The sequence below is a fragment of the Psammomys obesus genome, unplaced genomic scaffold, assembly GCF_907164565.1.
Source record: "Psammomys obesus unplaced genomic scaffold, mPsaObe1.curated_primary_1811, whole genome shotgun sequence".
In the NCBI taxonomy this organism is placed as follows: domain Eukaryota; kingdom Metazoa; phylum Chordata; class Mammalia; order Rodentia; family Muridae; genus Psammomys; species Psammomys obesus.
In genome coordinates this window covers 11,540,234-11,565,678 of record NW_026592510.1, presented here as the reverse complement: position 1 = coordinate 11,565,678, position 25,445 = coordinate 11,540,234, and positions in this window count along the sequence as shown.

Sequence of the window (25,445 nt, the reverse complement as noted above, 5' to 3'; positions counted from 1 at the left end):
TTTCTTTCTTTCTTTCTTTCTTTCTTTCTTTCTTTCTTTCTTTCTCTTTCTTTCTTTCTCTCTTTCTCTCTTTCTTTCTCCTCCTTCTCCTCCTCTTCTCCCTCCCTCCCTCCCTCCTACCCTCCCTCCTTCCCTCTCTTTCTTTCTTTCTTTCTTTCTTTCTTTCTTTCTTTCTTTCTTTCTTTCTTTCTTTCTTCTTCCTCCTTCTCCTCCTCTTCCTCCCTCCCTCTCTTTCTTTTTCTCCGCCTCCTCTTCTTCTTTTGTTTTTATGATCCTGGTTGTTTTGTTTCTTTCACACCTTTGCTGGTTCACCCTCTTTCCATTCTTGGGTGGTTTGGCTATAGAAACCATCTGTGGTACTTTGCTACTTTTTCAGGACATTCTTTGGGATCACTGCTCCTCATGTTCATGTATTTATATCACATTTTAAACTTGTCAGCATCAGCTTGCCTTTCATACTGAAGACAAACAGCTCTTCATTTTCAATGAAAGTATGGTTGGTATAAGTCCCTTTTTAGAGCAAGTTGATGGAGGGGTGGACTCTAGAATTGCAGAATGACTTATTTTCCGCTAAAAATCTGTGAGAAACATCTTTGCTAGCTGACATGATTCATTAATCGTCTGCAGAAGTTCTGGAAGTGGTAAATCCCGGGGAAAGAAGTGTGTTTATCACTGGACAGACTTGGATTCTGGTTCTAGAAATGACAAAATATTAGTTACTGAATCATTTGAACAGCTTATTCTCCCAAATACTAATTTTCCCTTCTTTCTTGCGAAAACAGAATGGTAGGATATTTCACTACCCCATATGACACTGTTTCTGCTTGTACACATCTTAAGAGATTGACATTGTAATTATTTTTTTAGCAAGGAAATAGAAGCTATAGTAGTAAGTGATTATGGCAGGGTCACTGGATCCCTTGCGTGACTCTGTGGCAGTCATGATTGCTTTGTGAGCCCAGTGATGGCTCTACACATTGGAAGATGATTGAAGTATATGTTAGATTTTGGTCATGCAGGAAAGAGCTAAATGCAGCTTACTTATTTTAAGCCCTGTCCCCAACTGTATACTCTGGTTCATTGCTGAAGCTATATCTGAAAACAGATTTTGAACTTATTAATTAATAACCTGAGTTGGTGAGTTTGGAATGGGTGGGGTCTTAAGAGAATAAGATCTATCTGAAAATTTCTTGGTATGAATTTCATCGTATTTCTCATATTTACTCCCTTCTCCTGAGTATGAAGATAAATACATTTATGTTTTGGGTCAGATCTGAGCTCATCCCCCTCTCTCCGATGTGATTGCATGTCCTTAGTGGCCACTTGAATATTTAATATGTTTATTTTATATTCTGGAAGGAGAGTGCCTCTGCCCAATGAGGCAGTCCCGGGCCATGTATCCCCTGATTCACTATTCACCCTTGATTCTGGAACTACTTTGTTGTTCTTTCTGACTTTAAGAATAACTTGTGAATAATATTTTCCAGGGTATGCTGGCATTATCTCTTAGACATACCTGGAAAAAACTTCATCTTAAATAAAATCATATGTAAACAATAGTCCTTGCCAGCAATAATAGAGAATGCTATCACAATCTTCATCATGTGGATGGCCAGTGTCACTCACTGTATGGCTGTGATGGTCACTAGTGCTGATTCAATTAGATTGGTTACTTTAAGGGTGTCCTAGATCCATCAGTGCTCCAAAACTTCATGCAAGCCAAAAGAATGCTTTTGTCCCCCATTCAAATATGGAAAGCGGTGATTTGCCAAAGCAAATCTTTGGCAAGTCTTTGGGTGCTGTAGATGGGCAGGCAATCCAGTCCTTTCTGGGGGAAGGAGTTATCTACCTCCATAGAAGATACTGCATCTTCACTGTTGAAAGTCACGCCTTATTTATCAAGCGGAGGCACCTTGGCTGTGAGTCCCAGAGGGAATCACCCTGATGAAGCGTCATGTGCTTTTACAATGTTCTCTCTAGCACCATATCATTCTGACGATTATTAGCTGGAAAGGGTTTATACACTCTTAGAAATACGCCTTCTTTATGTCCCACAGCAAGGGAATGATTGGAGTCTTAAGCTACATATTGAAGATTTTAAAAGCAACTTAGGTGTCCATTGACATGTTTTATTGTATTTTGAGGCTCATGAAGTCTCTTATTTGAGAGAATTTGAAAACTTTAAGTGAAATTAATAAATGTACTTCTGTATTCTGATGCTTTTTTAACTTAATGAACAAAAAGAAGGTTAAAAAAAAAGTTAAGGGCTACATAGATTATTTCTGAGAGCCTGAAAAGAATGGAGATTATTGCCTTTTTATTTCACTCCCAAAGTTTATTAACTAGATATCTTACTAATGTTTTCTCTTGGGCTTCTATTGTCCAACCTCATTATAAAACAGGGATATAATACTACTGCAGGGGATTGCTGTGGAAATTAAATGAGTAACACTTGTAAACCTCTTGACATGAAATCTGGGTTATAATAAGAGCACAATAAATGTTTTATGTTCTGTTAGTAATATCAGCATCATTATCATTTTATTGTTTGAATCCACTAGGGGCTGTAAGAGGCACCCTCACAGAGTGTGTGTCTAGTTGCTAAGGCAGGCCTTTTGAAAGCTTGTGGATTTTTCCCCCCCCATAATATTTGGTGGCACCTTATGAGCCGTGTGGGAATCACATTTGTGGTTCTGGGTAGACTGTTAACATTGGACCAGGGAAATCAGATTTTAGCCTAGTCAGGGGACCAGAGAGCAGAAATTTGCAGAATAGGAGTATAAGGTGAGTATCCAGAAAGGAAAAAATTGATGGGAAAAAAAAAAACAAACAACAACAAAAAAAACGAAGAGCCAGGTTGAGGAGGAAGACATAAACTTGAATATCCAACTTGGCAAGGATTTTCCTCTCCTCACCCCCACCCCCGCTGTGCTTTCTCTACCCACAGAACTAGACCTCTTGGCCTAGCCTTTGTCTTTTTAGGTCTATCAACAAGAGGTTAACATCATCATGGTGTGCTTAGAAAGGCTGGGAAGGAGAAAGCTCTAGGTAGATTTTGAAAGATGGGAGGGATTTAGGCAGGATGTAGTACAGGAGGGTAGATAACGCATCCGGGGCCTAGTGAACAGATAACACGAGCCAGGTTGAGTAGGGGGGAGCAGTGTGGGAGCTAAACTGAACCATATTGTGGGAAATGTAGATTATTAAGTTTGGTTTTTATGATTTAGGCTGAGGAATAAGTTGGTGTGTGAGGACGTTTTGCCTGCTCTCCTCTAGTTAATAAACTTTGGTAGTGAAATAAGAAGGCAATAATTCTGTTTTTCTTTTCAGGCTCTCAGAAATAATCTATGCAGCTCATAACTCCTCCTCCCTCTTCCCCCCCCCCCCCTACTGTTTTCTAACTCATCAGGTCAGTTGTTGTCTTAGTTACTTTTCCTGCTGCTGTCAGTAACACTTAACAAGCAGCAACTTAAAGAAGGAAAGGTCGATTTTGGCTCCCAGGTCTGGGGTTCACAATCCATCCCAGCGGGGAAGGTACGGCTGCACAAATGGGAGGTGGCAGGCCACACTGTGTCGGCAGCCAGGAGGCAGAGAGAAGTGAACGCGTGTGCTCTGCTGTTTTCTTGTTTCTAATCAGCTCATGACTCTAGTCCATGGGACATTGTCCACATTTTAGGTGGGTCTTGAGAACTCCATTAACCTTATCTCCATAACCCCTCACAGATATACCTGGAAGTCTGTTTCCACGGTGGTTCTAAATTTTGTCAAGTTGCTAATCGAGCTTAGCCATCATGCTTGTCATCTGGGCTGGTGACATGTTGGCTGGAGAATGTCTGCAGCTGTAACTGCCATCTAAGTGGCCATACAAGCCCCAAGACAGTTTCCTGAAAAGCTTGTCTGAGGAAGGTGAAGGGTTTTTCACCTTTTCATTTACCTTTGGTATTTCAGGATAGTGAGCTTATACCTAAAGGGTAAATAATGTTTATAGTGAGATTCCCCCCCTTTTGTTTTTTGAGACAGGGTTTCTCTGTGTAGCCTTGGCTGCCCTGAAACTCGTTTTGTAGACCAGGCTGGCCTCAAACTCACAGAGATCCATCTGCCTCTGCCTCCAAGTGTTAGGATTAAAGGCATGTGCTACCATGCCTATCTACAGAGAGATTCTTTTATCATCTAATGGTTTATAGAGAAAATAGGTTACGTCATCTTTACCTTTAAAGCTCATTTGCCATATTTTTTTGTCTTTTTATTGGAGCTTCTTGTCTTCTTACATTTGTTACATTATGGATATGTTTATATTTTATTTATTTATTTAATTTATTTTTTAATATAATTTTTTATTTATTACAATTTATTCACTTTGTATTCCAACTGTAGCCCCACTCTCACCCCCTCCCTGTATTTATATTTATTACCTTTTACTGTATAATCTATTTTTAACATATTGGCTGATTCTTTCGATTTCCTTCAAGATTCTATTTCTACTTATTCGATGATTAGTTGTGAAATTAGCACACTTGCAGTGACTTACTACATTCTAAAAAACTTAGTATTCTATTTCCAAGCAAGACAAGAATTCCAGAAAGCATTTATGTTATTTTTCTACTCTTGAATTTTTCACAAGCCTTCATCATTTTTATCAAATGCAGATCTTATCTGTTTAATTTCACCCATATTTTATCTGTGCTCTTCATTCTCCATTCTTCCTGAATCTCAAATTTGTAACCTGATATTGAGTTTCTTTCTGTTTGGAATCTTCTAGAACTTCTTCTGGTAGAAACTTTCTATGTCTTTGTCTGGAAAAGTGTCACTATTTCATCTTACTTTTTTATTTTAAGATCTGTTTATTTTATTTTATGTATATGAGTGTCTCGCCTGCATGTGTGCCTGAGCACCGTATGCGTGCCAGGCGTCTCTGGAAGCCAGAAGATGGAGTCGGATTCCTCTGGAGCTGGAGTTATAGCCCGTTGTGGGTCTCTTCATGTGCTCCTGCATCAAACCTGGGTCCTCTGAAGAACGGTCAGTGTGCTTAACTGTTGAGCCATTCCTCCAGCCTTTCATTGCCGTTAACAATACTTACTTTTCTTTGCGAGTGTACATGTTCGCGAACGTGCGTGTGCGTGTGTGTGTGTGTGTGTGTGTGTGTGTGTGTGTGAACATGCATGTGGTGGTCAGAGAACAGCTCCCAAGGGTTGGTTCTGTCCTGCCAGGTTGGGAGAATCCGAGGGCAGAACCTCCATTGTCCGGAGAGAAGTTCTGAGTGTGAACAACTGAAACAACACATGGCAGAAATGGACCCCCAAGACTCCGGATGCCGCTATGTTCAGAACACCAAATATAATCTGTGTTTATATTCGAAGAAATCAAGGGCAAGTAGACTTTGTGCAGAAATATTAAACTGTACAAATATTCTAGCCAGGCAGTGGTGGTGCACACCTTCAGTCTTAGTACTCAGGAGGCAGAGGCAGGCAGATCTTGAGTTCGAGGCCAGGCTGATCAACAGAGTGAGTTCCAGGACAGCCAGGGCTACACAGAGAAATCCTGTCTCAATAAACAAACAAAACAAAACAAAACAAAGCAAAACAGCAATAACAAAAACAAACCAAAAAAAAAAAAACAAAAAAACAAAAACAAAAAAAACCCAAAGTGTCTCAAAAAAAAAAAAGTTGTAAGGAAGACACATGTCATGTAGATATGTTTGGTAGTTTAGGAGAATCTCCAGCGTATAGGCATACAACATGGGAATTTGGGAGACATATTAATTCAGAAGGAAAACACATTTTGAAAATTCATGTCTTTAGAGGAATTTTTATTTAGGGTAAGTGTTGTAATATTTTCTAAAACTAAGATCCTGACACATTATTTGGAATGAAAACTGAGCTCTCAGTGTCTTGACTAAAGTTCCTTATTTAGGACAAAGCAAGAAATTTGTTAAATGCGGAGGGGATTAGTTGGAGAGGAGAGGAGTGGAGTGGAGGGGACTGGAGCAGAGAGGAGAGGGTGAGGGCAGGAAGAGGGAAGATTGTTGCCCTGTGGTCAGGAGATGGTGCAGAGTTGAATTCTCAAGGTGTTTGCTCCTCAGGAAACATTAAATCTTTAGCAATGCCTGCAAAGATCACAAACTAGGCTGAGTTGTATGTCCTGGCTCTAGTGAGGCATGACACAGAGAGACTGGATGTAGGGCCTGGACAGCTGAGTGCAATCAGAGACTGTCAGTTGTAGAGCATACATACAACAAAGGGAATTTCATGCCAGCCTTAGTAAGGAATTGGAAAGTGGTCAAGCTTTAACAGTATGTCTCTCAGGAGAAAGGGACTCCAGGAGCAGAGCTGGCTAATGCTAAGCGGACTTGAGCTAGACCCTGGAATATGAGCTGTGTTTCATTAGGAACTTACAATGAGATGAGGCTGTTCATGGAGAGGAATGAATGAGGGCAAAGGCATAGAGAGGGGAGGGCACTGTGCCAATGGTGTTCGGTGAGCCATTCTGCTGGAAAAGCATGGACTCTGTCCCCCAAATGGGACAACTAGGACAGAGTATAGGATTGGAGGTCCTTTGCTGTTTTCCAAACATGTCACAGATCATCATCTTATAGTGCATATGAAACCTCCATCTTTGTGGCTCCCTTCCTGTCATCAGCCAGCTTCAAAGAACCTGCTTTCTGCACACAATGGCAGAGGCAGACTGAGTATTGGGAATGAGGTGCCCTCAGTTGCTAGCCACACAATGTCATGCCTCCTGGTTCTGATTAAGGTGTCATTTGGCACATTCTTTTGTGTGGCTATGGCTTTTTGGAGCACCCCAGGAGATGTCAAACTCTATAACAGCCCTGGGACCAAAGTATTCACACACAAGTAAATGAAAGCAGACTGACCACCGAACTCTGCTCCTCCAATATGGCTGCCTGCATCTTTGAAAGTCACAAACCTGACTGTCTATCATCTCCAATTGACTCTCCACTGCAGATGCCTGTCAGCTCACATGCAGCCTGAATCCCTTGACTTTGCGGAAAAGGTAAAGTGGAAAGTACATTAAAACCTACCATAGGCTGGCTGTGTGCCTGAGTGTGATACACCCATTCAGAGAACAAGGTTTGAAACAGCCTAGACTTAGTGAAAACAAACAAACAAACATGCGATTAATGACTATCAAATGCTTTTGATTAAAAAGAATGACTCTAAAGCCATATGGGAGATAACTTTATTTTTTTAAAGGCAAGGAAGTCATTAGAATCTTTGAGTGCTGTTTAGTGACTGTAGGAACTGGAAATTGCACTGCTCTACGTCACAGCCTATGTTTGATTTGCAAACACAGTTTCTCCTTTGCTAAGTGACCACTCACTTAAAGTCAAAAGTTATCTGATTACAGAGCATAACTTAATTGTCCGGTTACTATAAATGTTTTGTAAGCTTGTTCCAGCCAAGTAGCCACCAAAAATTTCCATGTTTTCATCTTATTGTGTGTATACAACTTGGGTAATATTCCTTCATTTATAGAAAGAGCTGCAGGCTGGAAAGATGGCTTTGAGAGCTTCAATATTGCCTGCAATTGTTCTACTGTAGGCCATTTCTGTATGGCCCCCTTCTTTACGATCAATTAGTAATGCATGCTCTTCTTAGAAGCAAGATACAGAAAAATTCCTCCGTGCTAATTCCCTGCCCATTGTAATAATTAGCCCTTAAAATTCCTCATATATTTCTGTCATGTAGATAGAAGGCCCTGATTATTTAACTGCTCAGATATTTCACACACTTGGTTCAGGATAACATCTTAAGGCTAACAACAGAGCAAAGTCTAAGGAAAAGACAACAACAACAACAACCAGGAAACTACTTGTAGTCTGCAACATCAAATTTTACTGCATTGGGCTATAAATGGCCCCAATTAGTGAAACAGCCAAAGCAGCCTTTGAAAAGCAGTCGTGTTTCTCCAGGAGCAGATGGTAACTGTGTAAAGTCCTTGCACTGTCCTTAGCTCTGGAGATTTACAAGGAGGGTGGGACCATGTTTACCAATGAAACCTGCTGCCTTCCTCACCAAATCAGTTCCTTGTCAGGATCTAACCAGACCTCTGGAAGAGGTTAAGTGGGAGTCCAGGGGGACCACTTGACATCTGTGCCACTTACAACATTTTGATCTTGTTGTCTTTGGCTTGTAGAGGGCAGATGGGCAGGTCTGCAATGACAAGGGTGTATGTGTGTTTGTTTGAGAGAGAGAGAGAGAGAGGGAGAGACAAAGGGAGGGAAAAAGGAAGGGAGGGGGAGAGAGGAAAAAATAGAAACAGCTCAATGATGACTAGTTATTTTTTTAATTGGGTGGTATTAAATGGTCTGCTATGATATCAGGGAGGAAAACACTGGTGTTTCATGCACAGAAGCCTTTTGTGTCCGGGAACAGAAACCGTATGAATGATTAGCCACCATTAATCAACGGTTTAAAATGGGCATCCATGCGAACCAAGTCTTGGGCTTCACTGAGGCCTCTGGGTTGACTGAGGCTTCTAGACTGCCGAGTTCTATTTGTAAAACAAGACACAGTCACCTCTAGAGGGATCTGTGTGAGGCTCAGGCAGATTTCTAGTGTTAGCGCATCGGCTATGCCGTGGACATCATCATCCCTAGTGGGAGGAAGGATGGTCAGTAGGAAAGGGAGATGACAGAAGCCACATAGCTGCCAACTCAGATTGTGCATCATTAGGCAGCAGCCTCCTCAGACTTCGTCCATCTTGCACTGCCACCAATTGACAGGACACCCTTCCTTTGGCTCCCTAAATTTTGGGTGTGCTAAAGGGTGTCCTTGGTCAGGAAAGTTTAGTCCTAACATACTTTCCTGACCTGACTACTAACTTTAGCACCTGATTGTGCTTTGTCATATATGAAAGATGACACAGGAGGACTTGTAAAAAGCTCTTGGGAAGTGGTGCCCCCACAGTGTCCCCCGTTCACCTTTGTTTGAAGACAGAAGTTACTTGGGCTTAATGAGTTCTCTTGGTCCACTGCATGTATCCCGGCAGCTTTTCTCCGACATGCTCTGAGCTTGGTTCTTCTTAGTGTTCCCAGCACAGCACTTCCCTGGGGGGTTAGTGTCTATGTGGGGAGCGGGCCTAGGTAAGTGCAGGATGTGGCAGGAGAAAGCTTGCAGGGTGGGAAAGGGATGTGTGTGTGAACATGTGGAGTCCTGATTTTGCTGGGATCCAGCTGGCATGAGGAAGCCCAACTTCAGCTGGTCACTAGGCCTCTCTGGACCATCTGCAGCATGGGTGCAGAGATCATGAAATTGGCTTGAATCGGAGGCACAGACAGAGCAAGCGGCCAAGGTAAGCCTTCCCTCTCCCTGGGGGTAGGTATCTTCACTGTCTCTTTCAATCATAAGGGACTTGGTGGCTAACTAGTTTCTCAGTGTGTGCTGAGGAGCTCAGGTCTAGGAGAGCTGGCCAGAGGCCTCCTTAATGACAATCCCATCTATAACCAGAGATCAAAGGTTTTTGTTGTCCCATGAATTACTTTGAAAGGAGATGTGTCCCACGTGGCTGCTGTTAGGTGGAGCCTGCTCAGGCTACGCCTTCATGATCCAGCTGCCCTGGAAATCCATCTCCCTCGGAACTCTGGATTCTGGGTCCAGCCATCTGGAAGGGGTACAAGGCCAGGTTCCAGCTGCCCTGCGTCTGCCTTTCATGTCACCTGGAGTCTGCTCAGTGAGGTCTATTGTAAGGGCTTAAAACTAATCTCCTATAGTTTATGAGCCCAAATCCATTTGCAGAGAGGAAGACCTCAGCTGACCAGAGCCTTAAACAAATGTCCGACCCCTCGCCATGGCATTCCATGGTAGGACTTGAGTTCCAAGCACATGATGTAAGCCAGAGACGGGACAGGACTTTTGCCCACACGTGGCTCAGAAATCATTTACAAAGCAAACAGAAAAGACAGCCATGGGCAGGCCATTTTCCCTTTGCTCAGGGCCAGACCTATGTTCATAGGCCTCTTCTTAGAGGGCTCATCTGATCTGAAGGTGCGATTGAAAACAGGTGTCCACCCCGTGCCTATAAAATATATACTGGCAATGGGGGAGATTTTTGGAAATTCCTTCAGTAGAAATATGGAGACAATTCCCAAATCTGAATTTGCTTCAGTCTTTCCAGGCCCCCAACCCTCTCTCTGAGAAAAAAAAAAAAAAAAAAAAAGCACAAAAACTTGCAGGGAAACTGGGAGCATATGATTCTGTCACCCCGTTTTGGAGGAAGAAATGCTGAAGAGGCTAGAGAGAATCCATTAGAACACCAGGCTTAGCTAGTCTTGCAGGGCTTGAAGAATTGGCTCATGTCTTCTCTCTCCCCCCAGTCAGGGTGACTCAAGTGACCTTGGGCTGTAGGACTACTGTCGACTATGATTTGCATGCCAGCTTTACCCAATTCCTATTTAGTAAATAAATCAAATGTACTGCTTCTCATGTTTGGGATAAATACTCGATTAGAGTCTTCTAAAACACGACGCCCACTGCCCACCAGAGCAGGGAATTTCATCTGGGCCACGTCCTGTGGACAGGAGGATCAGGTTTCCTGTTTGTTGTCAGTGAGCGGCTCCTGCTCTTTGGCCTACCTTGCAAGCTCATTAAGCACGGGCTTGGATTTGGAGCGACTGACAACGCAGCTGTATTTAATTTGTAGATAATTGATGCAATAAATGTAATAAGCGGACTCGATGTGTTGACTCCTGAGCTAATTTGGGTGTCGATGTTGCCTCCCTTGCGCAGCTGGAAGTGTTGCCATCACAGAAATCTGTTTGAGATAAATGCATCCATTTCCTGGCATCAGCGGGCCAGGGAGAAGAAAGGCCAAACCATTTTATGTATCTAAAATCAATACGCACACACTGTGGCCCGTCTAAAGACTAGAAGAGTGCTGATATCGGACTTTATGGTACCAAGAGGTGGCATTAACGAAAGGAACAAAACGGGGCATTCCCAGGCAAGGTTTCCCTGTACATTTTGACCTGGAAGCCTGAAAAATCTTAGTTGTGAGGTTATATGCATGGATCTGCCTTTCTTTCTGCCTGCTTTTTTAATGTAGGCAGGATTTTGTTTTCTGTGTATTTTCAAAGGTTCCTTACATCTTCACAGCTGCAGTACTGTAGTCCAGGCAACCTGATTAGTTGTGGCCATAGTTCTATAGCTTCGGGAACGGGTAACTTTAGCAGGAAGGAATCTATAATGTAGGAGAAATGTATACTTGAATGATGCCTGGAATTGTCTACTAACACCCTTCAGTAGATGTTGATAAACTGAGGCCCAGGAGCCACATCTGGCTCACAGCGTTCAAGCTGAAAATGGTTGCCTGGGTGCAAAAAAATGAAAGGACTGTTTTCTGATACATGAAGTTTATGTAAAGTTTAGTTTCAATGCATTTCAATTCAGATAAAATTTTATGAGGGCACAGTTATACTCACTATTTTCTACAGCTTCTTTGGAGGCATTTAGAACATTTTCCTAGCACTTTATACTCTAAATGTGCCAACTGCTAGCCTAGACTAAAACACTATTAATTTGTATAAGTGAAGAAAAAGCAGGCTTGATTGTTGTATATTTAAAAAACTCACTCTGAATGTAACCTTGTAAACCACTTTGGAAATCAATCTGGTACTTTCTCAGAAAATTAGGAATAGTGCTACCTCAAGATCCAATTATATCACTCCTGGGCATGTATCCAAAAGATGCTAAACCATACAACAAGGGCATTTGTTCAACTATGTTCATAGCAGCTTTATTCGTGATAGCCAGAATCTGGAAACAACCTAGATGTTCCTCAACTGAAGATGGATACAGAAGTTGTGGTACATTTACACAATAGAATATTACTCAGCAATTAAAAACAAGGAAATCATGAAATTTGCAGGCAAATAGTGGGAACTAGAAAAGATTATCCTGAGTGAGGTAACCCAGAAGCAGAAAGACACACATGGTATATACTCACTTATAAATGGATATTAGCCATATAATTAATATAGGATAAACATACTAAAATCGATAGCCCTAAAGAAGCTAAACAACAAGGAAACCCTAGAGAAGAGGTGAAACCTCACTCAAAAGGGCAAACAGGATAGACATTGGAAGTAGGAGAAGACAAGTAACAGGACAGGAGCTTTCCGCAGGGAGCTTCTGAAAGACTCTACCCACCAGGGTATCAAAGGAGATACTGAGACTCATAGTCAAACTTTGGGCAGAGTGCAGGGAACCTTATGGAAAAGGAGGGAGATAGAAAGACCTGGAGGGGACAGGAGATCCACAAAGAGAGCAACAGAACCCAAAAAACCTGGACTCAGGGGGGCCTCCAGCCAAGGACCATGCGTGGAGCAGACTTAGACCCCTGCTTAGAGGAAGCCCATGACAGCTCAATATCCAAGTGGGCTCCCTAATAACAGGGGGAACAGGGGATATCTCTGACATGAATTCAATGGCTGGCTCTATGGTCGCCTCCACCTGAAGGCGATCACCTTGCCAGGCCACAGAGGAAGATGATTCAGCCAGCCTTGCTGAGACCTGATAGGCTAGGGTCAGATAGAAGGGGAGGAGGACCTCCCTTATCAGGGGACTATGGAAGGGGCAGAGGGGGAAGAGAGGGAAGGTGGGTGGGACTAAGAGGAGATGAGGGAGGGAGCTACAGCCAGGATACAAAGTGAATAAATGGTAATAAAGAAATAAATAATAAAAATTAAAAAATGTAAAAGAAACCCCACTTATTTAGTATGTGTATGCATATATGTTCCCGTTTGTACACGTGTATATACATATGCATACATAACATACATGCACATGTGTGGGCCACCAGACTACCCTGGATCTTGTTCCTTAGGCACCGTCCACTTTTCTTTTAAGATGGGTCTCTCTCTCTGGTCTGAAAGTCACCAGCAGGTTAGGCTGGCTGGCCAAACAGCCCAAGGGACCCACCTCTCTAGGGATTACAAGCCTGTGACACCACAGTTTTTTTTGTTAAAAACATGGTTCTGGGGAGCTAACTCAGATCTCGGAGCTTGATTAAACTATCTTCCTAGCCCTGCCATGTAATTTGAATTATTATTATTATTATTTTTTTTAATTTTCACACACATCAACCTACAGTGAGGACGGGCTTAATCTATCTGTTGGGCCCTTCTTACTGGACTATTGTCTTCAGGATGATCTGCGGTGGTCTAGCCTTTTCTCCTTATGATGAAATTTGTTTCTTGCAATTTTCATATGCAAATGGTGTTTGAAATATGTCTGAACAATTTGTCTTTCTAATTGGGTAATTGTTACTGATCTTATTTCTGTGCTAGAATTATGCAACAAATTGTTTCCTCCATAGATGTTCTTAAGCCTCAGAGGCACTGAGATATCATCCAGTTCTAAGTATTTGGGCAGAAATGTTCAGCCACATGATCAGCACCATGATCATCATCTAGAAAAGTCTTGTCGCCTGATGGTCTCTTGCTTCTTTTGTAATCAGCCTCCCCTTCTACCCTGCCTCTGACCTTGATGGATGTGTTTTTTTCTTCCCTTGATTTTGCCTATTCCAGAATGTCACACACATGGAATAACACAGGAAATGACAGATATTTTAAAAGCAAAGTCTAGTTCCCTCAACTACCGTATGGAAAACAATTAACTCTTTTCTTTTTTATTGTTTATTATTATTAGTTACATTTTATTGACTCTGTATCCCAGCTGTATCCCACTCCCTTATTCCCTCCCAATCCCACCCTCCCTCCCTCAGCTTCTCCCTGCCTCTTTCCAAGTCCACGGATTGGGGAGGACTTCCTCCCCTTTCGTCTGGCCCTGTTTTATTAGGTATTTCAGGGCTGGCTGCAAAGTCCTCCTCTGTGGCTTAGCAGGACTGCTCCTCCCTTTGGGGGTGGGGAGGTCAAAGAGCCTGCCATTGAGTTCCTATCAGAGATAGTCCCTGTTCCCCTTACTATGGGAAACCAATTGTTTATTGAGCTACCACGAGCTTCGTCCGAGCAAAGGTTCTAGGTTATATCCATACATGGTCCTTGGTTGGAGCAACAGTTTCAGAAAAAAACCCTGTGCCCAGATATATTTGGTCCTTGTGGGGCTCCTATCTTTTCCCGGTCATACTAACTCCCCTTCTGCTGAAGGTTTGGTTATGAGTCTTAGTATCTGTTTTGAAACGCTGCTTGGTAGGGTCTTTCAGATGCCTTCTGCAGTAGACAATGAACTCTTAATAAAAAGATTTTAATTGTAGCATGAAACAAGCAAGCATGTAAATAATACTAAAATAATATTATTAAATCACTTTATCTCATTATCTAAGAGAATTATTCAAAATTTATTGTACAGATATCAAGCTTGTTCATACAAATGCAATACTCACAGGAAAAGCTCCTGAAGTGAAAGTGCAGCCTTCTGTATCTTCCAAGATAGATTGTTTTGGCTATGTCATTTTAGACTTTGGCACCCAAAGTTTTGTTTTGGTTATGTCATCTTAGCACCTGCTCAAAGGAAGATTTCTAAGAGACATATCACTGTGAGAGAAAAGTGAGGAGAAACTACGTAGTTGTCATCTGCCCACTGAAGCTTATATTTTTCCCTTTAAAATTTTTGCATCTTAAAACAAAAAATAAGCAAAGCCACAGAACACCTGTGGCTATACTTGTCTCACGGACTGTAGGGTCCTTCTCTTGAAATGGGGGTTGAGGGGAGACTTGCTTGCATAAAGAAGAGGTGACCCCTTTTACCTGTGTTCACACAAAAAGAGAGAAATTCAAGTTCATTCTTCCTCATTCCTTTTTTCCTTTCTCCCTGTGTAGCCAGCATCTACTATGGGCGGCATTGTGTGCTATCGGCCCCTTTCTTATTGTCTAGTGTGGGAAAAATCTCAGGGTCCTTTAATGGAAGCCACACAGGAATGTAAGTAATAGTTTTTGCTAGGTCTTAAGGCAGGCTTTCCATCTACTGGAACATGTTCATGCTTTCCATGATATTTTGCAAACTCCCAGAAGACGGTAAAAAATTGGCCCAATGCATCTCAAGTATATTCCCTAGTTTAAGGCTTTAATTCAAGAATGCCTAGACTTTCTTTTTCTGTTGACATTAATGTGCTTTGGATTAAAATTCAAGGTAACCAGTCTGCAAATTGGTCTGAAGTTTTCATTTTATTTCCAACTGAACTCATGTTACTGCTGTTGAAAATTGTACTGACAGGCCTACACATATAATTTATGATATTTCCTATCAAGATGTTTAGCTGAATTAGAAACATTTGTGAACAAGTGGCCAGTTAGAAGGCACTTTCCTGCTGGTGATGGAGGATGGCAGTCAGCACAGAGGCATAAGGAGAGCTCAGAATACCTTCATTTCGATGGCTGTTGATCAAGAACTTGACTGTAAACTGTTTACAACCGTGACCTTTGCTGGAACCACAGGACGGGTGTTTATGGATAGACATTAACTGGCTCATATGCTTCCCACAAAGCATGCTGTTTACAGGGAAAACTTCCCCAAACGTCTTATTTTTCTCTGAAACATTGTGTGAAATAGATGACAAGATTGGTCAGATGGGATCAAGAAGGCAATGGAAGTGATCAAGTGAAGCTTTGCTGATTTGGGGGGAGAACATGACATTTTCAGTGATAAAAAAGAGACCTTTACACAGGGCATGCGTACACACATACACACACACACACACACACAGTTAAAAAATATTGGGGGGTCTGTGAGATGGCTTAGCAGCAGATAAAGGCACAGGTGTACAAACTTGACCACTTGATTTCCATCACTGGAACCCAAATGGTGGAATAAGAGAACCAACCTCTAAAAGTTGTCCTGTGACCTTCATGTACATACCACGACACATGTTAATAGAATGATTTGCCAATCTGCTTAAAGAGAAATGAGATTTTGGCCACCTTGCCTCCTATATGAGCTGGAGAAAACTTACCAAGGAAAGTAAACTGTTAGAATCACATAAAATAAAATGTATTCGAAAGCACATTTCCAGAGTGCTAAAATGAGAAACTATCAGTTTCAAATGTATTTTCACCCAACAGATTCCAAGATACTTATTTTAATTTTTATATAAATTATCAAAATAAAAGGAAACTTTCACTTATTTGTAAAAGAATACATTTTGGCCAGGCATGATTTCTGGACTAATGAACAAACTTTTGGATGTTGTGTGGGACAAACGGAAGGCACCACAGTGCTCACACAGACAAAGACTCCAGTAGCAATGCATAGCTGACCTCCAAGGGCTGAGTCCTGATGTCAGTAGTTAGAACATCGCAGGCCCCATATGTGTCTGCACTCCACGGATGCAGAAGAGAGTAAAGGATGGATGCCTTGTGAGGAACAAAGCCCGAAACAGAGGGAAGGTTCCAGAGTGACTTAGACAGAAAGATTATGCAGCACGCTAGCTGTGAGATAAAGGGACTAACTATCAGGCCCTGGCTGAAGAAAATGAATAGACAAATAGGAGAGGAATCACACAAACAAATCTCCAACCCCAGCAGGACCAGTGTCTAGTCTGGTAGAAAACCAAGCAAGTCTGTTTCAAGGGGACTGAGCCACAGCAATAAAGGAGTCTTAGGAGCAGTGATGATGGAGACAGCAAGCTCAATTTCAGAGAAGGCGACTTTAAGGGAATTCTAGAACATCTACAATGAAATGCTTAATCTTTGGTTAATTTCAGCAGACAGTGCTCTTCCCATGCCTGAAATCGTGGTCCAATGGGCATTGACTAGAGAAGCAGTCAATTCCACAGCACAGGCACTTCAGGTTAGAGCAAATGCTGGAAGTAAAAAAAGGCAAAGGGAGAAAAATAGTTCTGGCAGAGCAAGACCAACTCTGGGGCAATGGACCACATGCTTTTGCATGCTTTTCGATTCACTTATGTTTTCAAGACTACCTTTTAGCCATTTTTTATTCATAGCATAGTTGAGAGGAAGACACAGAGCTTTTTCCACAGGCACCTGGTGTATAGGACTGTCCTCAGAGCCAAGCTGCAACTGTCTTCAAGGGTTTAGCTGTGTCCATGTGGGAAAGATCACCAGAGCTGGGATCTCTGACTCACAGAAGCAGGGTCAGGGTGGGCCCTGGGGCCCTCACCTAAGTATCCATAGAGAATATAGGTGGGAAGGGAGGGGGAGGGAATTAGGGAGGCATCTGTTCTGCGCTCAGAGCTTCCAGTGCGGCTGCTTTGAGGCAAATGACAGTCTTTCCTACATCCTTCCTCCACTCCCACTGTAAGTCAAGCCTAAGAAACTCAATGTTTCCCACAGTAAAAGGGTAAAATCAAATCTCAGTTATTCACTGGGATCTTCAGAGGGGGAATAGATAACTGCTTATGTTTTCCCTCCTCCCAAAGGGGATTTTAGCAACAGCTCCCTTCTTCCCAGCATTTGCAGCCTCCTCCATTAAAGGACCCTCCACTAGAGAGTGACTCTGCTTCAATGCTGGACCCACTCTTGCCCGGAGTCTGTAGTTGCTAGGGTCTTGTCGGTCCTATAGATTGGACAGCATTTAATGAGGTGGGTTCACTATTACAGTGTCATTTGAAATAGTTTTACTTTCCTTAAAACTCCCTCATCTGTCTCCAATTTATCCCTCCCTCCCCTCTAATCCCTGATCATTGAAATTATTTTTTAAGTGTCTCCATGGTCTCTCCTTTTCCAGAGTGCTCTACAGATTAGCATACAGATTAGCTTCCTTCACAGTAGTATTCATTTAACTTCTATGTCACTGACTGACATAAGGTCATTTATTTTTTGACACTGAAGCGCTTTGCACAGTTCACCCATCCACTTACTGCAGGGCGTCTTAGCTGCATCTAGGTTTTGATTGACAGTTATGAATAAAGTTGCAGTAAATGTTTGTCCACTGTTTTTTTTTTTTTTTTCTTGTTTGTTTGTTTTGGTGTGGGTTTGTCTTCAATTTCTTTGGGTAGATACCAGGCAGGGTAATTCTGGGTTGTGTGGTTTTGCTTTTGTATTTCAACCATCATGCCACTGCTCTCTCTTCTGAGCTAGGTATGGTAGGTTGGTTAGGGGTCCTTCAGAGTTGTCATTACTCCTTTACAGAGGAGGAGATGAAGTGTGTGTGTTTGTGTGTGGGTGTGGGGGAGATGATTTGCCGTCTTGGCTATTGTCATGAGTTGTGATTTATAGCTAGATCTTTCTGACTTCTGAAATTTGCATGCTTCCCCCTCCCCCATGCTGGTCAATTAATATTTTCCCATCTCAGCTGTGCCTTCCAGGCCTTCTCCCCATCCAGAGTCCTTTTAATAACTGCTCACTGGCTTCAGGACTTCCAACTTGTATTTATGACCTTTCTCACTATTTAGACTGAGCAACCTCCCCCCCACCCCAACCCAGTAAATCAAACACAAGGTTTTCCAGGGAAGCATTATTCCTTTTTCTGCTCCTCAAGATAAAAAGGAGTCAGATTGGGTTTGGAGAGGTATCTCAGCAGTTAAGAGGTCTGTTGGCTCCTCCAGAGAACCTGGGTTCCATTTCCAGCACCCCCCATGGTGGCTCACAACCTCTGTAGCTCCATTTACAGCCTCTGTGGACACCAGGCATGTGCAGAGTGCACAGGCAAAACATCCGCACACATTAAAAAAAGAAAATGTCAGGCTTAGTTAGCCTGGAAGACTCTGTCTGTAGCCTTTGTCTCTCTCTCTCTCTTTTTTCTTTTTTTCATCTGGCATTGTAAGTATGATGTCCAGCAATGGAGATGGCCATTTTATAACTAAAATGGTGGAATCCATGAACTCTATAGGTTGTGGTAGGAGGACAGAGGAGCCCTGGAAATAGATGAGTCCTTAAACCCCTGTCCTGTTGCTGCAGTTCTTGTCGGACAGGAAGGCAAACCTATCTTAGGTCATAAGCCGCCATGATTGGGTTTGTGCTCCGAATGGTTGACTCCTAATTGATGCGGCCTTGAAGGAGAGGCCCAGGGGAGCGAGAGGAAGTGGTGGGCCATTTGTGGTGGAGGAACTGGCAACTGGGGCGTGGGAGTGGGTGCACCTGTGAGGTTTCAGGAAAGCAGCAGTTACTGCAGCCAGGAGAGTGATAGCTCCTGGTTGGAAAGCCCCCAGTGTAAAGGGAGGAAAAGCCAGGCGCCTATCAAACCGATTACCTTCCGGGAAGTCTAACTAACAAATGTGTTCGGTGCTGATTGGGTGGATCTGGTGTCTGCTGAGGAAGGTTTCGTTATGGGAAGGAATGATTTAGGTCTCAAGTGCTATCACTTGTCAAAGAAGCTTTCACAGGAAGATTCTCCTGTATTAGCTCAGAACTGGCTGATGGACTGATGGCGGTTGGTGTAGCAGATGTGTCGCTGCCATTTGATGTAGGTTCTTTCTTCACAACAGAGCGCACACTGCAAACCTTGTGGCGTTGCTGATGGATTGCGTTTTCTCTCCCTACTCAGTTACGCTTTATTAGTCAGCTGGAGTCACTCAGGCAGAGGCCTGCTGAATCCTCAAGAGGCTTTAAGCAGCTCCCTTCATCCCTCCAGGGGTTCTTGGACTTAAGCAGGCACCAGATTCACTGGCGGACTTGCTCAGCGCGCCTCCACTAGAGCCTGACACTAGAGGCTTGGGCTGGGTGTTAGGAATGTTTTTTCTTAATAAGCCTCTGCTGCAGATGGTTTCCTGAGTGTCATTTGGGACGAACTGATGGATACTCCTTTCTCCTTGTGTATTTCCGGTCCTTTCCTGTGCCTGAGTTCTGGTGTGTTTCAATAGCAAAAGAGTTTCCAAAGACAAGTGTCTCATTTCACATCTTGTGACTTAATCAAAGGGGCTCCCTGTTTTTAGACCCTCCTTATATCTTTTAATTTTGAGACAGGTTTTCTCTGTGCAATCGTTACCATCAAGACAGAACTGCTGGTTATATTGTGGTATATTTCCTCTTTTTACTCTTTAATAAGGATTGAGATCAAGTGTATTTAAAGACCATATGCTATTTTTTTTATAGGCCTCACGCTTGAGTTTTCTCAGGCATATTTGGATTGAAGTTCTGTTTTATGATATGGAGGTAAAGGCATTTCTCTTCACATTCCTTTCATTTGTTTGGCCTTACAGAACTGTGTAGAAGATCTGGACAACGTCTTTGCTACTTTTCTTCCTTCCTTCCATCCTTTTTTTTTTTTTTTTTGAAGGGATTTATTTTGGCTCACAGTTCAGGGTATTCAGGCTATAGTCCTTGGCTCTGTTGATTCTATGTGCATGATGAGGCAGAACATGGTAACTGATAGGAAGGAGAAAGGGAAGGACACACACACACACACACACACACACACACACAGCAGCCTGAGTGCAGAGAGAGACACACACAGAGAGAGACAAAGAGGGAAAGAAAATGAGACAGACAGAGAGAGAGAGAGAGAAAGAAAGGAATGTTAACCAAGAACGAAGATACAGACTCAAGGACATATTCACAAGGACTTGCTTGTTCCAGCTGCCTTCTAAAGTTTCCAGAACGTTCTTTAATAGCACTGTCACTTTGGAACTAAGTCTTTTAAACACGGACTTCTGGGGAGGAATATTTCACAGCTGAGTTATAACATTTTCTGTAACAGTTTATGCTTTTTCTGCCTAGCTAGGAAATATTTGACCGACCTAAGTCCACAAGGATTTTGTAGTATTTTCAAGAAGCTGTTTTCGATATTACGGTTTATTTTGAGTTAATCTTTCACATTGCGGGGGGGGGGGTTAAGGGACAGTGCTGGTGCACCGGAGCCCTCCCACACTGAGTTTAAGTTACCATGGAAGACTCCATGCCCAGATGCTCTCTGAAGGAAAAAGATGGAGATGAATATGTTTTCTTTCTAAAGAAAGGATGCTATTGCTAGATGAATAAGGCCTTGTTGGTTTAACATAGGCAACATGATGGTCACCTCAGGAGAGTCACATGAAAACCATTTGTTGTTACTGGTAAAGAACTCAGTTATCAGCTGGAGCTCTTCCTCTGGACCAGGACACAAAAGCTGCATACATCTCCATGTCTCAGCATTGTCAGAGCAGTAGCAGCAGGGAGCTTGCCTAGATAAGTGAGTTCCTCTAACGGTCCAGCAGTTTTTATGGGAGTTACCCTGTGTGGTATAAAACGGGAAACCTACCAGCTGGATCCAGGGAGTGCATAGATCTGAAGAAAAATGAGAAGAGCCGAGCCTCAGCACAAACAGGACAGCTTAGACTGCGGAGGCAGCTGCTAACCCTCGCTTTTCATTTACTCCTAGGTCTCAGGAGCTGCCCCAACAGTTTTCTGCTACCAGACTTCATCCCTAAGAGAACCACATTTATTTTCTCACTCACTCATTTACCAGCTGAGGGCAACCACTGTTGCAGGTTCTAGGATCACAACTGTGAACAACAGATAATTCGAGAAACTCCGTCATCATAAAGATAACTGAACTCAGGTCTTCTGTAACAGCAGGAAGCTTCTTAACCCCAGAGCGTCTCTTGGAACCCTTGATTTGCATTTTAAAAGGAGTGTTTTCTGTGTTCTATAGAGTATTCTGTACAGGGGAGATATACAAAGCTTGGAGGAATGGAGCAAAAGCAGGTAACAAAGCTGCTGCGGTTCTCCTGGGGGGAGATTATTTGGGTTTGAGTAAGAGTGAGCTCAGTGCTGCAAAGGGAAAGAAACAAAGAGTTTTGGCTTGTGAAGAAACAGCTGTCAGGCAAGATTTGATGGTAGTAGGGCTATGGCGCTGAAGGAAAGAGATTAGTCTACAGTGCCTCCTGAGTCTTCTGGCCTGAAGAACTTTCTAAGCTGGAAAAGGTTGCAGGAAAGAGCTAATCTGGGAGCCTGGCTTGGACATGTTACAGTGAGACCAGATGGAGGTATCAGGAGCAGTGAATGGGACATACGAGGAGGCAGTTGGGGCTCAAAGGATGGGTCTGTGATGGAGACTGTAATGTGGAAGCTAACAGTGGCTGGGTGCTGTTGAAAGCTACAAGGCTGATCTTTATCAATTTAGGAGTGAGTGCAGATGGAAAACAGAAGTCCTGAGGTGGGAACATGACCTGGAGGAACTACAAAAGCAGACCGAGAAGGAAGACACACCAATTGGGCTGCCTTGCCTCTTATGGCCCTGCCTAGGGCTGAGAGAAGGCACCCTATACTTGGACACTCTCATCAACCTGATATAAGTAGCGGTTCCCCAAAATCGTTCTCAGAAGGGACAGTCTGTGTAGGAATAAGTAACATGTGGTCACCATATTCCATGCTCTAGGATTTATTAGGCCCGAATTTAGTACTGTACTTTTTATCAATGTAATGAAAGTTAGCTCTGGACCAGAAACTGAAGCACGCAGGTGTGAATTATGTAAAGATTCTGGATTTTGGTACAAATCCATGCACTTTCATGTCTTAGTAAAAATGAACTCAATAATCCTTGATATCCTGGGATCTGTCAAAACTGTTTAATCTAAGAATCAGGCTCAATTAGATTCTAGATAGTAAACTACCATGGTAAAGACAGTGTCTCGCAGCAAGCGTAGGTTTTAACGTGGGTGTTGGATGCACACTTTAAACTAAGTCAGTCCATGAATCATGTGGGACAGCTGACAGCGTTGACTTCCTTCCTGTCACTAGGTGTTTAGTAGAACTCGTTCTCAGATAAAAACCTCGATAAAATGGTCTTGAGCCAGAGCGCACATTTAGTGGCTCATCTGTTTCAAAGGCTGCACACACTCCTTAAGCAATGTATTCACATCTGTGTCTCACTTTTTGTTTGTTTGTTTGAGACAGGGCCTCACATTGCTCAAGCAGACCTACAACATCTGCGTAGCTGGGGATGACCATGAACTGGTATTCAATTCTACCTCTTAAGCACCAGGATTACAGGCATATGCCACCACACCTGGCCTACCTCTCACTGCTGACAATGCTTCCTACCTCAAGGGTGCTATTCTCACACAGAATCTTTCCTTGATCCTTGATTCTTGGTGACACAATTATTCACAAACAGATTCAGGCTTACATTTTATTGGCTTAGGAATTTTGGGTAGCCCTATAATTCTTGAAGAAGTCTTCAGATCTGGGTCCAAAATACTATCCCTGTGGTCAGGATGAAGGAATGACCTTTCAGGCCTACTTGGTCCTATTACTAAACTTTAACAAAAATTGCACCAGGTGGAATGTGGTTCTCTAGGAAATGTTAAGGTGATACTCTGTCAGGGGACGAGAGAATGAATATGAAGGGTGACAGAGCAACAGAAGGACAGTGCAAGCATGAGGTATTTGATGGGAGCAAAAGAGGGATGCACATTCCTTGCCCCATCTGTGGTATCTATTTACACAAAACTGCTGCATCTGGTTGTATTTGGTCGGCTCGCAGTTTGGAATGAGCTGGCAAATCACAAGCAGTTGTGGTTTAACTTTGTAAACTACACTTGGGCCATGCCAAACAATCTGTTTCCCTTCTCTCTGCACCTTAGACTCAGGAGAGCCGCTCCAGGTAAAGCTTCGCCCCTCTGAAGACTCACAGGCTTGAGGATACCTGGAGTCTTGCCCGGAAGATACCCTGTTAAATGCGGAGATGAAGTTATCACGGGCTTGGCCAACTCTCTTCTGGAGTTTTTATGATAATACAATCAGCCAAGGAGATGAAGCAAGACGTGGGGTTTTAAAACAATGAAGCCTCTCGGTGGAACACTACAGACCTCAGAAAGTAGGACTTTGACATCCTGGAGGGGAAAGTCCCTGTAATCTTGAAGGTGTTGCACTCGGGAGAAGAACCTGTGATCTGTGAAGCAAGACTAATCTGCTCATGGGAAGCAGCAGCATGAAATGAGACAAGGTGTGATCACCTGTCAAATTCCAAAGAGGGATGATTTAGGGGGAGATAGTGGCTTGAAAATGTGAGGATGGGTGTTACTAACTTAATCCATATGACGCCTTCAAAACAAAAAGTATATTAGGGGCAAAAGGCATGAAACAGACATTATTCATTGTCTCCAGGTGAGATTTCGCCTGCGAGTTTACAAGCCAGTGTTGGCGTGCTGTGTGCAGAGACATTTGTACAATAGATTAGAGCACCCGGATTGCCACAGATGAAAAGTAGGGGGAGACACCTTTGACTCCTTCCCTTCCCTGTCTAATTTATCTATCTCATTTATTCCAGACAAGGGCTCCTTTACTTTGTGAAAATTAGAGACATCTGTAGTTAGCCAACCTGAATGGAGGATAATCAAAGCATGAGCTGCCAGGTGTGAACAGATGGCGGGTAGGGTCAAGAGAGTGACTTCTCCTCCTCCTCCTCTCACGGGTACCAGCTCCAATGATCAAGGGTGTTTTCTGGGAGTGGGTAGGGAGGGTGAAGGAGATGGGTGTGCTGGCAGGCAGAGCACATGCTGGAAGCCCGGGATGACTCATATAACTTGCAATGTACTTCCAATTGAAAAAAAAAACAAACAAACCCAAAAAACAAAAAAACACGTCTGAAGTCCCTCCTCTTAAGCTTGGGACTTGGGCAGTCCTGCAAGGGGAAGCACAGTCCTTTAAATGGCTCCGGGTTTGTCAAATGTTCCAACTTTGACCATTGACTCCTGCTAGGATACTCATGGAAATTCCCCAGAAGGTACAGGGAACAGAGGCAAGGAGTGGCTTGATGTCTTTCGAAGCTGGGACTCTAAGGAGTTTCATCAAGTACAGAGAAATAAGGATGAAAGTCTCTACTGACCTATACCAGCTTTTTGTTTTTCAAAATTGAAATTTTATTCATTGTTGATTTAAATTTAAAAGGTAGACAATTAAAAAGTTGAATAGACCTACTTGGGTATATGAACTTAGGTTTTTAAAAAATAATTTTATAAGCGCATTTGTTCAGAAACAGGCATGTTTGTGCTTTTCTGCAATGCCACAATTGAACAACAAACTCACAAATTACATTGGTTTCATTGGCTGCAATTGACCATGTAGTCCTGGTTCCTTTTGATAGCCGCTTACCGGCAAGCACAAATTCTTCTGTATGAACTTTTAGACTACATAATACAAACCAACAATAATTAGACTATATGTATGTGCAGGTTACAGAATGGATACAAAAGGTTAGAGAAGCCACAGGAGAGTTTAAAGCATTCAGAGGGATCTTCGTAGAGGCCAAGGAAAATGGTTGATAGAAAAGTAGCCGTTAGTTCTTAATGAATCTAGTCCTCCAGGCTTGAAGTCCATACTACTCAATACTGTGACCTTCTTCCACAGCAAACGGAACAAAACAAACCAGAACTCTTCAGTGCAAAGATCAATATTTAGAGTGAAGTTCATTTCTGAGGAAGTAAGTTGAATAGACCAAAGACACTGATTACAGAAATGTTTGGACAACGATGGCGAGAACTTCAATCATGATTGCCTTGCACTGGTGCAGATCTCTGGGGTGGGTTGTTTTGGTGAGAAGAATAATACGGAACACAACCACTCTCAAGGGAATAGCCACAGCTCCTGGCACAGC